Source organism: Microcebus murinus, chromosome 25 (genome assembly GCF_040939455.1).
Source record: "Microcebus murinus isolate Inina chromosome 25, M.murinus_Inina_mat1.0, whole genome shotgun sequence".
NCBI classification, from domain to species: domain Eukaryota; kingdom Metazoa; phylum Chordata; class Mammalia; order Primates; family Cheirogaleidae; genus Microcebus; species Microcebus murinus.
This window is the reverse complement of record NC_134128.1, coordinates 6,147,675-6,161,013: the sequence shown is the minus strand read 5'-3', so window position 1 is coordinate 6,161,013 and position 13,339 is coordinate 6,147,675. Positions and strand designations below refer to the sequence as shown.

The 13,339-nt window shown below is 37.5% G+C and overlaps 1 protein-coding gene and 1 long non-coding RNA gene across 2 annotated transcripts in view; one reads left to right on the top strand and one right to left on the bottom strand.

Annotated features, from left to right (window-relative positions):
• GPR158 (G protein-coupled receptor 158) overlaps positions 1-13,339 on the top strand; it is a 349,181-nt gene that overhangs the window by 20,958 nt on the left and 314,884 nt on the right. The gene's annotated exons all lie outside the window — the stretch shown is intronic.
• LOC105878122 (uncharacterized) lies at positions 4,285-12,680 on the bottom strand. Its single transcript, XR_001157215.3, has 3 exons — positions 12,593-12,680; positions 8,812-8,929; positions 4,285-4,401 (listed from the first exon to the last, which is right to left on the bottom strand). It is a non-coding gene; the product is annotated as an uncharacterized LOC105878122 (long non-coding RNA).

The following is a 13,339-nucleotide window of genomic DNA, read 5'->3' as shown; positions in this document are numbered from 1 at the left end:
AACCACATTGTAGGTTAAAGCATAAATATATTCACTACTAGGTTGACTATATGATTTTACTTAAGACACAAAGCTATAGTTGGCAGAGCAAGCAGGTCTTGGGGTGAGAGGGCTTCATATTTTCATTTATAAGACTTCCAAGGACTCAGATAACAATACAATTGTTATTTTTCCTAACTAATATTTTCTGGGTGTTAGTTAGCTACTTTTAAGCTATGAATAAGATAACTATGTTTTTTATGCCTACTAATATAGTGAAGGTAAATGAGACAATATATGTCAAAAGTTCTTTGAAAACAGGAAAGAGCTAAAACAATTGTAGGAATTTCAATTGTAACGTTTATGCATAGTATATTCAATTGTGCAAAGCAGGGTTACAGAATGTATTTACTTTCTTAGTTACATAGCTTATTATTGGTCAGAGTTAGTAACCATTGTTATTTTAATTGATTTTTCACATTCTCGTATGCTAAATTAATGTCACTCAATTATTCATCTCTGATAAATGTGCAGAGATTATTTTTCCTTTTACTTTAATTCTAGCAAATTTTGCATTTAGAAATGGAAAATTCTGAAGAAAAAACTGTCTTCTAAGTATGTACTGTGTTATAATTGAAAGAGAAGGAGAAGGGGGAAACAGAACCATTAAAAGTTGATTGAAAACTAAAGAAGAGATTGTATTCAAGAGACTTCTGTAAAAGAATAAACAAAATTTGCATCTGTACATCCTACACTGGTACATATGACATTTTTCTACTAACCATCTCACCACCAGAACCATTATTCTCAGCACAGAGACTCTTTGGCCCTGTGTGAAAATTTGTCTGTGTGTATTAGAATTGAGAAGTAAGGAGACTAGAGTGTTGAAACTGTGTAGTATGCACTGGCAACAAGAACATCTTTTTTTTTTTTTTTTTGAGACAGAGTCTTGCTCTTGCTCTGGGTAGAGTGTAGTGGCATCATCATAGCTCACTGCAACCTCCAACTCCTGGGATCAAGTGAACCTCCTGCGTAGCTGAGACTACCTACCTTAATCTCCTGAGTAGCACGTGCCACAACACCTGGTTAAGTTTTCCAGTTTTAGCAGTGATGGGGTCTCTTGTTCAGGGTTGTCTCAAACTCCTGACCTGGAGAGATACTCCCACCTCAGCTTCCCAGAGTGCTAGGATTACAGTCATGAGCCACCATGCCTGGCTGCTCCTTTATTTCATCTCCCCACTCCCTGCTTTCATTGGAATTAACCTGCAAACACATCAGAGTGTGTCTACAGCTTTGGACTTGCTTGGAGAATGTGGTATAGAAGAGTAGGTCACTTCCTGTTTTCTTTAGGCAGCTCTCCTACTTTTGTGTGTAATATGTAAATTTATGGAATGTGGTTTTCTCATCTCCTTTATTCCTCCTTTTGTGTCACTACTATTAGATCTATGTACCATTATAACTCTTCGTCTTATAAGATAAACCCTTAAGTGATCTCCATGTGTTTACTGGATCAACCATACCTAACTACCCTTATTCAGGCATAATGCCAAACAGCTGAGAAGAATACAGATAACCAGTGTTAATTCAGTAACGGTGTTGGGCTGACTAAACTCCCATGACACTATACTATGTTGATTATTTGCCCCACTTCATATCTAACATTGTGACTAGCATAGTCAGTGTGAATGAATGAATAAATTGTACTTCAGTTTTTCTCTTCCCACTAGGACATAATCTTTTAAAGAATAATATCCTATGCTTTCCATCTACACCACCACTTAGCATGTAGTAGCCCCTCATACAAACACACATATTTGCACAATTTTATTGATTGATCTATCTATAGTGTGTGTATAAAATCAGTTAATTTACTGAATATTGTGGCATGTTGATACTAAAATTATTTCTGCTAAACAGTCAAATAGCTGTGATTCAGAGAATAATTAATAGGCTTGAAGTCAAATACATAGTTTAAAGTTTCTTATCTGACACATAGGTGTGTTTTTAGATAAGTCATTTAATTTCTGGGACTCTACTTCTTATTCTATAAATTGAGGATACTACTTACCTCTTAGATTGTTTCTGGGAAGTTCTTTGTAACTGAAAAGTGTTATAGATATATGAAGTGTTGGTTTATTGTTGACATTATCTTTTTATTTTAATCTTTGGCTTCCAAATCCTATCTTGAACCCTGGCTTTGTTGACTCAATGGCTTATGATTCAAGTTTTAGTTGTGTTAGGGAAAGTTAGCCTTATCCTGAAATAGCTCAGATATCTGCCTGTATTTGCTAAGTAAGCAGACACCAAGTACTTTAGCACTTAGGTCATGCTTGATGTGGTAGATTTGCCAGATATTTTCTGTCACTAAAGCCCTGGGGGAACTGGGTTCTTGGTGCTCTTGTCCTTTTTGTAATTGCGGGCTTGAGCTAAATGGTAGAGCTGCTGGGTGTTTTTGTGAACAAAGCTTTCTCAGGATGAGAGGTCCCAAGTGAAGATACCCAAGGAAGACTTCAGCTAAAACTTAAAGTCACTAAAATATGAATCTAGAATCTTCACAGTTACATAACAGAAGGAAATCACTGTTCTTCCATTTTCAAAAAAGTCTCTTCTATCCTTTGATCCCATCCCATTTGCAACTAACCTTTGAGGTGTGTTCTTCTGTCCATATACTATTTTATGTGTAAATAATTTTGATTAATTGCTATATATTTTATTTTGCTTTTTATTCACACAGCTGTTTTAAAACTCTAATGTTGCTACATATACAATATGTCCATTTCTCTATTGCTGCATAGTGTGCATTCTGTGCTCCTTTATAGATGCAAGTGAGAATTTCTTTGAAACCCAAGAGTAGGATTTCCGGGTCATAGGGAGGGGTCTATGTAATTTTAATAAATACCGTAAGACTGCTTTCTAGACAGGCTGCATTAGTCTACATACTCACCAGCAGGGCTCCTATAGCCTTAGATTCCTGCCAACACTTGGCATTATACAGCTTTCTAATTTTTTGCCAATCTAACAAATGTGAAGTGATATCACACTATTGTTTTAATTTGCTTTTCTCTGATTACTCATGTGCTTGAGCATCTCTTCATAAGCTTGTGTGCCTGTTGGGGTTTTTTGTAAGCTGCTTGCTCACATCCTTTGCCCATTTCATACTATAATTACTATATTTTTCTTGAGAAATCTTGGTGTACTCAAGATATTATTTCACTGTCAGTTTTATTTTTTATTTATCTACTTACCTATCTATCTGTATCTTTTTTGAGACAGGATCTCTGTTGCTCAGGCTGGAGTGCAGTGGCATCATGATAGCTCACAGCAACCTCAAACTCCTGGGCTCAAGAGATCTTCCTGCCTCAGCCTCCCAAGTAGCTGGGACTATAGGCACATGTCACCACACCTGGCTAATTTTTATTTTATTTTCTATTTTATTTTTTACCAATAGCTATCATTTATTGAGTATTACTATATGCTTGGCATTCGCTTAGCAATTCAAATACAGGATTTCATTTAATAATACCAATAATTCAAATAAGTAGGCATTAATATCCTTTTCTTAGAGATAAGGAATTAAGATAAGAGGTTAAGTAATTTTCCCAAGGTCACTTAGACAGCAGGAGTGGAGCTGAGATTTATAAACAGCTTGTATGAACCTCGAGTTCATTCTTTTAACTACTATTGTCTTCCAAAATTACAATTAACAACCTTTGGAAAATGTGTCATCTGTATCCTGTTGCAAGAAATGAATGTATAGTTTAAGGAATAGGCACCACCAAGACTTTAGAACACTTAAGTTTTGGACCTGTCCTTCCCTGTCCTTGTGTGGGAACTGTGAGATAATACTGCTTTGCCAACTGTGGCAGAGAAAATCTCTGTCCACCTCAAATTCTGGGTCCTTCTATGGCACAGGATGCTCACTGGGAAGCTGCTGCCCATACCTGGCTAATTTTTAAATTTTTTGCAGAAACAGGGTCTCACTATGTTACCCAGGCTGGTCTCAAAAACCTGGCCTCAAGCAATCCCCAGACCCTTTGTCTCCCAAAGTGCTGTGATTACAGGCATGAGCCATTGTGCCTGGCCATTTTCAGTTTTAGACACTGCAAAAATCATCCAATCTGCCATCCTTTAGTTCACTTTTTCCATCATGTACTTTCTTTAAGAACAGAATTTTAAAAGTTTTCAATGCCATTTACCTGATCAAAATTTTGTCTTAAAATTTATGCTTTAGGGTTTTCTTTATTATCTTTGTCTGTTTTGTGCTGCTATAACAGAATACTTGAGACTGGGTAACTTATAATAAATAGAAATTTACTTGGCTCACAGTTCTAGAGGCTGGGAAGTCCAAGGTTGAGAAGCCACATCTGGTCAGGGCCTTCTTGTTGTGTCATACTGTGGCAGAAGGTGAAAGGGCAAGAGAGCCTACATGGGCACAAGAAAAAGTGGGGGTGGGGATGCAGAACATGAACACAAGATGGAGCTCAACTTGCTTTTATAATAAATCCACTTACTCCCTCAATAACCACAATAATCCCTTGATGAGGGAAGAGCCCTTATGATCTAATGGCTTCTTAAAGGTCCCACCTCTAAACACTGTTGCATTGGGGATTAAGTTTCCAATAAAGGAACTCTTGGGGACATATTCAAACCATAGCATTTATGAAGTCTTTTAATACCTCATCACAAAAATATTCTCTTATGTTTACAATTATTAACTTTACAGTTTTACCTTTCACAGTCAGGTCTTTAGCCTTTGGAGCTCACCTGTGTACAGGCATCCAGTTATTATTTTTATCCATTTAGTGAGCTAGGATCCCAACGTTATCATCCTTTATCATACATGTAAATGCCTCACATTCACGCCTGTCTCTGAGCTCTCTGTTTTGTTCCACAGCTTCCCGCGTCTGCTGTGATTGGGTAGAACTTCTTAATATTGGATTGGGCAAGTTCTCACTCTTGTCTGTCCATTTTCACAGCTGGCTTTTATTATTCCACTTAAACTTAAGCTATTAAGTTTCTCAAAAATTCATCTAGAATTTTGATTGGTTGTGTATTAAATTTATAGCTCCATTTAATGAGAATTGACATGTTTATTACAATAAATTATCCCCTTTTAGAGCATGGGATGTTTCTCCATCTATTCAGATCATCTAGTGTCCTTTGTTAGAGCTTTCAAAATTTCTCCAGAGGTTTTATGTATTTTGATTAAGTTAACTACTAGAGAACTTAATGGGTTTTGTTGCTATTTTTAAATGCTATCTTTTTAGTTAAAAAATTTTTATCAGAGATTGTTGATGTAGAGAAATGCTAATAATTTTTGTTCTTTAATTTGGCATCCAATAACCTTGCTGAACTTTATTATTGTGCTCATATTTGTCTATTGATTTTATTGCTGGATAAATGATCATATATACAAATAATGATAATTTAATCCCTTCTGATCTCATTCCTTTCTTTCTTTTAGTTTATTCTTATAGAATTAAGTGAATGATTTAAATTCTGTATGTTTATTGTTCTACTTAAGTTTTTTATTCCCCCTTGGGGCAAATCTGGCATTTTAGATTTTCTATCAATTTATCCTTTTTATCCATTTCTTCTAGTCTTTTTAAGTTTGTTAGAGACTAATTTATCATAGTACAGTTTTTAAACATTCTTTTGTATCTCTTCACTGTGTGTATTGTTTATTTGCATATTTTCTGTTTATTTGTATATTTTCTCTTTAATTCTTGAAGTCTCCCTTATTTCTTTTCAAAGAACTAGTTTCTAAAATAAATGTTTTAACTATTTTGAAATAATTTTAGACTTTGAGAAGATTAAGATATTCTTAATCTTAGATTTCAGAATTCAGAAAGTTCCCATACTTACATAACCATGGTAAAGTTAGAAAAACTAAGGAACTAATATTAGTACACTATTAACTAAACTACAGACTTCATTCAGAGTTCCTGTTTTTCCACCAATATTCCTTTTCTGTTCCAGGATCCAAAGCAGGATACCGTATGTTATGGGCTAAATTGTGTTCTCCCAAATTCTTATGTTGAAGTTCTAACCTTTAGTATCTCAGAATGTGACTATATTTGGAGATAGGATATTAAAAGAGGTAAATAAGTTAAAGTGAAGTCATTAGGGTGGGTCCTAGTCCAATATAACTGCTGTCCTTACAAGAAGAAAGTAGGACACAGACATGCATAGAAGGAATACCAGGTGAAGACACAGGGAGAAGACACGTAGGCATCTACAAGCTAAGGAGAGGGGCTCAGAAGAAACCAACTCTGCTGACTCTTTTATGTTGACCTTCTAGCCTAAAGAATTGGGAGAAAAATCAAGTTCTCTTATTTAAGTCATCCAATATGAAGTACTTTATTATGGCTGCCTTAGCAAAGTAATATACCATATTACATTTGGTTGTCATATTTCCTTAGTCTCCTCCAATCTGTGACAGTTTCTCAATCTTTCCATGTCTTTCAAAGATACTCTCTTATGTTATCAACTATGAATTGTCATTTTCAAAGAATACTGCTCAGGTATTTTTTTGAAGATCCTTCAATTCAATTTTGTCTGATGGCTCTCATAATGAGATTAAGGTTTGGACTTTTGGGAAGAATATGACAAAGGGAAACTGCCCATACTGCATCATATCAGAGAATACATAGTATCCATATGTGTAATTGGTGATGTCAACCTTGATCGCTTAGTTATCACGTCGTGCTTGCCAAGTATCTCCACTCTAAAGTTACTATTTTTTCTCCTTTTATACTTTATTCATTAGAAGTGAGTCATTAAGTTAAGCCCACACTGAAGGGGAGGTATAGTAACTTCCTCTTCCTAGAGGGTGGCGTATTAAAGACTTTGAGACGTATGTTAAAGGCACTATAGCAATGAATAACTGTTTTGGAGGAGATACTTTGAGGCTATTCAAATATCGTGTTTCTATTTAAAGTTTCTCCCAGTAATATCAGCACTCATCAAGGTCTTGCCTGTAACAATTATTATTATAATGTTCTAATGGTGATTTTCTATTTCCCTCATTCCTTCTACATTTACCAACTGAAATTTTTCTGTAATAAAGAGTTGTTCTTTCTTCCCCAATTATGTAATCATTTATGAGTATGGGCTTTAGATATTTATTTTGGGGGTTATAATAATTATTGCTCAAATTGCTCCAACTTTGGAAATTGGGAACTCTTTTAAGTTGGCTACTGTGTCGTCCTTACACGTCTGTCCTTATTTTCTGGCACTATGAAATGATGCTCAAGTGTATCTTGTACTTTCCTTGCTCCAGGACTAGAATTAATCCTTTCTCCAAGGAATCCTGGTTTATTTTACTGGAAAAGGGGGTTTAGATACCAAGATAGGGGTGTTTATTGTACTTGGAAAGAACTAATTTTTGATTTTGTTTTTTTTCTCCATCATTTTGTTCTTCATCTCATTGATTCCTGCTTCTTTGTTATGCAATCATTCTGAATATTTAAGTTTTCTCTGGTGTACCACGTCTACCATCTTGAATTAAATATTTAGAGTTTTTAAAAAAACTCTTGTTTTCTGATAAATGTACAGTATTTAAAGTAACAAATTTCCTTCTAATTCTATATTGTCTATGTTCCACAAAATTTTTACTTATAATGTTTTCACTGTAATCCAATTCTAAATATTAATTTTTTTCAACTTAAGGGTAATCTAGGAATTTGGTTTTATTTTCTAAACATATGAGATATATTTAAGCTATCCTTTAAGAAAGTTAATTTATAATTTAATGCATGAGTAAAAGACATAGTATGATATTAATCCTTTGGAATTTGAGGTTACCTATGAAATATAATCTGGTTTATTTTTGGTAAATATTCTGTACATGCTATAACAGGAAGTAATTTATGTGTCATACGAGGAGCTCTATAGGTGCCTAAGTCTAAAGTCTAACTTATCAACTAATTAGGATGTTTAGATATTTGCCTATATTGCTTCTATTTATTAGATCTATGTCTCTAAGAAAAGTATTTCAAAATTTCTAACTACAAGTGTTGAAATATTTATTTCTTAAGCCAATTGTTGATAAATACACATATACTCTTAGTTACATATATGTTCTATTTTTTTTTTTTTTTTTTTGAGACAGAGTCTCTGTTTGTTGTCCAGGCTAGAGTGAGTGCCGTGGCGTCAGCCTAGCTCACAGCAACCTCAAACTCCTGGGCTTGAGCGATCCTTCTGCCTCAGCCTCCCGAGTAGCTGGGACTACAGGCATGCGCCACCATGCCCGGCTAATTTTTTATATATATATCAGTTGGCCAATTAATTTCTTTCTATTTATAGTAGAGATGGGGTCTCGCTCTTGCTCAGGCTGGTTTTGAACTCCTGACCTTGAGCAATCCGCCCGCCTCGGCCTCCCAAGAGCTAGGATTACAGGCGTGAGCCACCGCGCCCGGCCTACATATATGTTCTTAATGACTGTATTTTCTTGATCCACTGTTCATTTTCCCAATACACTACATCTATAATTGGTTAGGTGTTTCAGGTACCTGTTTCTGCGTAACTAATTACTGTAAAACCTGGTGACATAAAATAAGTATTTAATTTTTCTTATAATTCTGTGGGTCACAAATAAAGGCCTTGGCTGGCTGGTTTGTTTCTGATGTTACAGAACCAGCTGAGGTGCTGGGGCTGGAGGATTCACTTCTAAGATGGCTTCTTCATTCATATATTTGGCAACAGGGCTGGAATATAGGAGCACTTCTTGGTTATCTCTCTCTGCACACAGTCACTTTATCTGGCATCTTAGGCTTCCACACAAAAAGATAATTTGAGGGTAGTTGGGCTTCTTACATGCAAACTACTTACCCTTCTCAAGCAGAACCCTTCCCCCAGTCTCATCTCATTGTGACATTGTTTTGAAGTCCAGATGAGGGTGGGGCTCCATGTGTATAATTCATTGACTAGCACCTCTCAATGTGAAGACCTGTCAAGTAAAAAAACATAATTTGTGCCCCCTTCACACCCAACATACATAAGGTAGCAAATTTTGTTATGTATTGTGGTAAATGATAGGATAACTACAATAAAACTCCAGTTCAAAAAGCCAGCAAACATGATGCACATAGCAGTTACCAGTCCCTGGCAATTCTGAAATCCACTTGAGCACATATCAATTGCTTGATTAGGACCCAGTCTTTTTCCCTGGGAATAATTCCTGAAGGTCTTGGCTTAACCCTCCGAGCTCTTGATTCTGTCCTCTGAATCATCCTTCCTTTTTCCTAAGAAATTTCCTGTGGTTGTAACTGAGTAGCTTTCTCAGCCTGCCTCTTGATCAAAGAAGATTGGAGGGAGCATTTATTAAATTTTGTCCTATGTCTTTCCCTTTTAATTCAAGATGACAGTGCTCATGCCTATGCCATACATTAAAAAATGTTGTGGATTTTCTATGAATCTTACTAAATTTCACTCTGACAGAAGCCATACCCACAAATTTCTTTTGAGACACATAGTTTTTTTTTTTTTATTTATTTATTTTCTTAGAGATGTGTTCTCACTCTGTTGTCCAGGCTAGAGTGCAGTGGTGCTATCATAGCTCACTGCAACCTCAAACTCCTGGGCTCAAGCAATCCTCTGTCTCAGCCTCCCAAGTAGCTGGGACCTCAGGCATGTGCCACTACATCCTGCTAATTTTTAAATTTTTTTAGAGACATGGTCTTTCTATGTTGCCCAAGCTGGTCTCAAACTTCTGTCCTTAAGTGATCCTCCTTCCTCAGCCTCCCAAGTAGCTGGGCGAGGGACACCAAGCCCTATGAGAAAGTCAGTTTTCTATTGTGGGCCTTGTGGCTACTGTGCATTAAAGCCTTAAGAATCTTAGAATTCCTATTGTTTAACAGGGAGAGTCTAGGAGGGATACCCACATGATCATTAGAAGGACTCTAGTCTAGCTGAAAGGTTCTATGAAACCTTAGATCTTTTGATGTCTTAAAAAGGATTTTACAACCCCACCCTGAGGTTATTTTTTGCTCTGAAGCCATTTGCTAATTTGAGGATCTTTAGCTAGAAGAGACTAAGGATAAGAAACAGTTTTGCTTTCAAATCCAGCAGTCCTGGTATCTTATATTTCTTTTAAATTTTTCTCAAAAATTAAGCAGCTCCATACAAGCATTATTCCCAATAGCCAAAAGGTAGATGCAACCCAAGTGTCCAACCACAGATAATTGGATGAACAAAATGTGGTATGTATATACAATGGAATATTATTCAGCCTTAAAAAGGAAGGAAATTCTGACAGATGGTACAGCAAGGATGAAACTTGGGAACATTATACTAAGTGAAATAAGTCAACCACAAAAAGACAAATGCTGTGTGATTTCACATATATGAGGTGCCTAGAGTAGCCAAATTAAGAGACAAAGAGTAGAATGGTGGTTCTAATTCACAAGCTTTGTAGAGTGAGGAAATGGGGAGTTGATAAATGGCTATAGTGTTTCAGTTTTACAAGATAGAAAAAGTTCTGGAGATTGGCTGCACAACAATATGAACATATTCAATACTGCCAAACTATACATTAAAAATGATTAAGGCAGCAAATTTTGTTATATATGTTTTACCACAATTTGTACAAAAAAGCCCAAACAAAACAGTAACCAGCTTCGTTAGTCCATGTCTTTCTTTTTATCTTTTTTTCTAGGTAGCTAGAAAGAGCCAGATAGTACTTTCTGCATTTGCCTAGCAACCTCCTCAGCCAGAGGCACAAGTTCATTTGTTCATAAGTGATACTGCTGTCAAACTTTCCACTATTTAACAAAAGTCCCTTTTTCTTTTCCTTCCAATAACATTTTCTTCATTGTCCTTCAAGACTCGACCAACAGATTTCCATTTTCATTAACCATCCCTGAGACCATTTTAGCTTCTGCCTCTGCATGGTCCAAACCTACTGCCACATGTTTTAGGTTTTGTTATGGCAGCAATCCATTTCTAGGCACTAGATTCTGTTCCAGTTATCTATTGTTAGAAGTGAATGACTGATGGCAGCTGGTCTACCAGCACCTGTTTTCATCAACTCTTTATTTCAGCAGAACTTCTGCCCTGGCGCTCCATCAATGTTGACTATATTGGCTGTTACTGCCAAGTTCTTGTAGTGATGGAGCAGGAAATCACTGTCCAAAGTAAGATGGGGAAGAAGCAAAAGCAGAATTTCAAAGCTTTCCATCAATCCATCCAATCTCTCTTTCTACTCATTCATAGCAGTTCAGCTTGGGTTATTTATTTATTTATTTTTAATCATTGTTAGTTTGGGTACTCCTTAGTTCTCTCCAGCATCTATAATTTCTTTAAGGTTAATTTTGGGGGTGGAATGATTTAGGAGCTGAGGGAAAATGTTAAACCACATGGACCATGGCAATTTTAGTCTATTGCGAAAAACAGATCATTAAAAAGCAAATAATATACTGTGCTAAGTGATGTGAAGAATATAAGCACTATGTATTATGGGGAGAATAAGGAAGTCAATTCCAAATCAGACTTGCAGTTTGTGGGAGGCTTTAGAAAGGGGTCAAGTAGGAGTTATAATGTGAAGCTCAGTTTAGGCAAAAGGACTTAAGGTATGAAGGCATCTATAAAGGAATGGCTTTTTAAGATAGCATGAATTTTTTAGGACCCTAAATGTTATTCTGAATTGTTTGGAACAAAGACTATATGCATAAGAATGGCTGGAGAGGATAGAAGTAGGAGGGGCCTGATTATAATGTTATACCAAAGAGCTGGGATTTATTCTTTAGAAAAGCAAACAGAATTAGATTGACATGTTTCAAAGACTACATATACAGTAATATATATCTAAGCTTTAGGGTCCCTTGCTTGCATGGGAACTTTCTATAGTTGTGGAATGAGTACTCGCAATGAGTTTTGTTGTCAATTGTTTTTGTAAAATTTGCAAAAATAAGATATTTTGACTGCAATTGCCTCCATTTCTACTATTATATGCTTTTCCTAGGCTGTGGGCATTTTGAGAAACTGGCTAAGAGGAAGTTCAGGATATTTTAGTCTGGGTTTAGTAACACATATTAAAGTGACTACTTCTGTGTATAGCTAAATTATTGCTAGCCATGCTGGCATAGAAATGGCTTCCGGTAATAACTTTTACCGCCCACGGAGCCTACCCATCTAGCAATAACACAAAGATGTGGGGTCAAAGGTCACACTGTGATACAAATGCATATTCGTGATTTTTAATTTGTTCCCTAAATAAGGATCCTAAATTGATACAAACTTCAGGACATGCAAACCAGGATCTTCCCCTGGAGCAACACTAGGCAGGACCAGAGAGTATGCTATTATTAAACTTTGTTTTAGCTCTGTGAATGACGAAGGCATGAACCAAGGCGGCGGCCATGCAAACGGAGGGGAAGGGTCAGAACACAGGAAGCACACACAGAGCCCAACCTGTGGCACTTGCCGACTGTTCTGACTGGGAGGCCTTACGCAGAGGAAGACCAGTAGGGGAACCACAAGTCGGACGGGCTTGCTGCATAGCAGGTATCTGACAGAAACGTAGAGGCAAGTGCTGCTTTGCAGCAAAGCTGCGCACCGAGGTGTTTGGGGGATTCTATTTGCTATTACTTTACATTGTCTGGAGGCCACTTACTAGGCTTTTTTGGCTCTGGCTTTCCCGTCCTAAGGCCACGCAACAGGAGCCACTTCCTCGCCCTCAGAATTTCCCAGCGCGCCGCTCGCCGGATGTGGAAGCGGCACTTCCGCCCCAGGGGAGCCCTCTGTGGGATGCAGGGCGCAGGCGCAGTGGCCGTCGCCCGGCCTGGCTCGTGGGTCGGTGCGAGTGTTATGTGAGTCCTCAGCTGTTGACGGTCTCTGGGTGCCTTTTGTCAGGATACTGTCCCCCACGACGACAAGGTTTCCTCCCACTTACTCTCCCAGGCCTCCACATCCCCCGCAGGAACTCTGTGGCGCCTTCCCCAGGGCTTCGTAGGTCTCCGGGCGCCGAGGCCAAGGCGCTCATGAAGATGCGACAGGGCTGCTTTCCCAGCTGGGAAACACACAGCTCGTTACCTCAGGTGCTTTTTGCGCAAGGGCGGAATGCTTCACGAGCTGGATTTAAGGTCTCCAGTTTCCATATATGAACCTGAAATTAAGGGGGGAAAGCTCTCAGCGATTGAGATACCTTTTTCTGAAGTGCGTTTTCTCCAGGGAAGGGACCAACCACAGCAATTGCAGTCTCCTGGAATTCCACGTTAGCCCCTGTCCGAGTGAGCTGGAAGATTGTGACATTACCACTATCTTGCGATTTCTCCCTATTTGTAACAGATATTAATAGTGTAACTTATTTATTTATCATAGCCATCCTTTATCTCACACGAGAACCATTGATAAGATACAT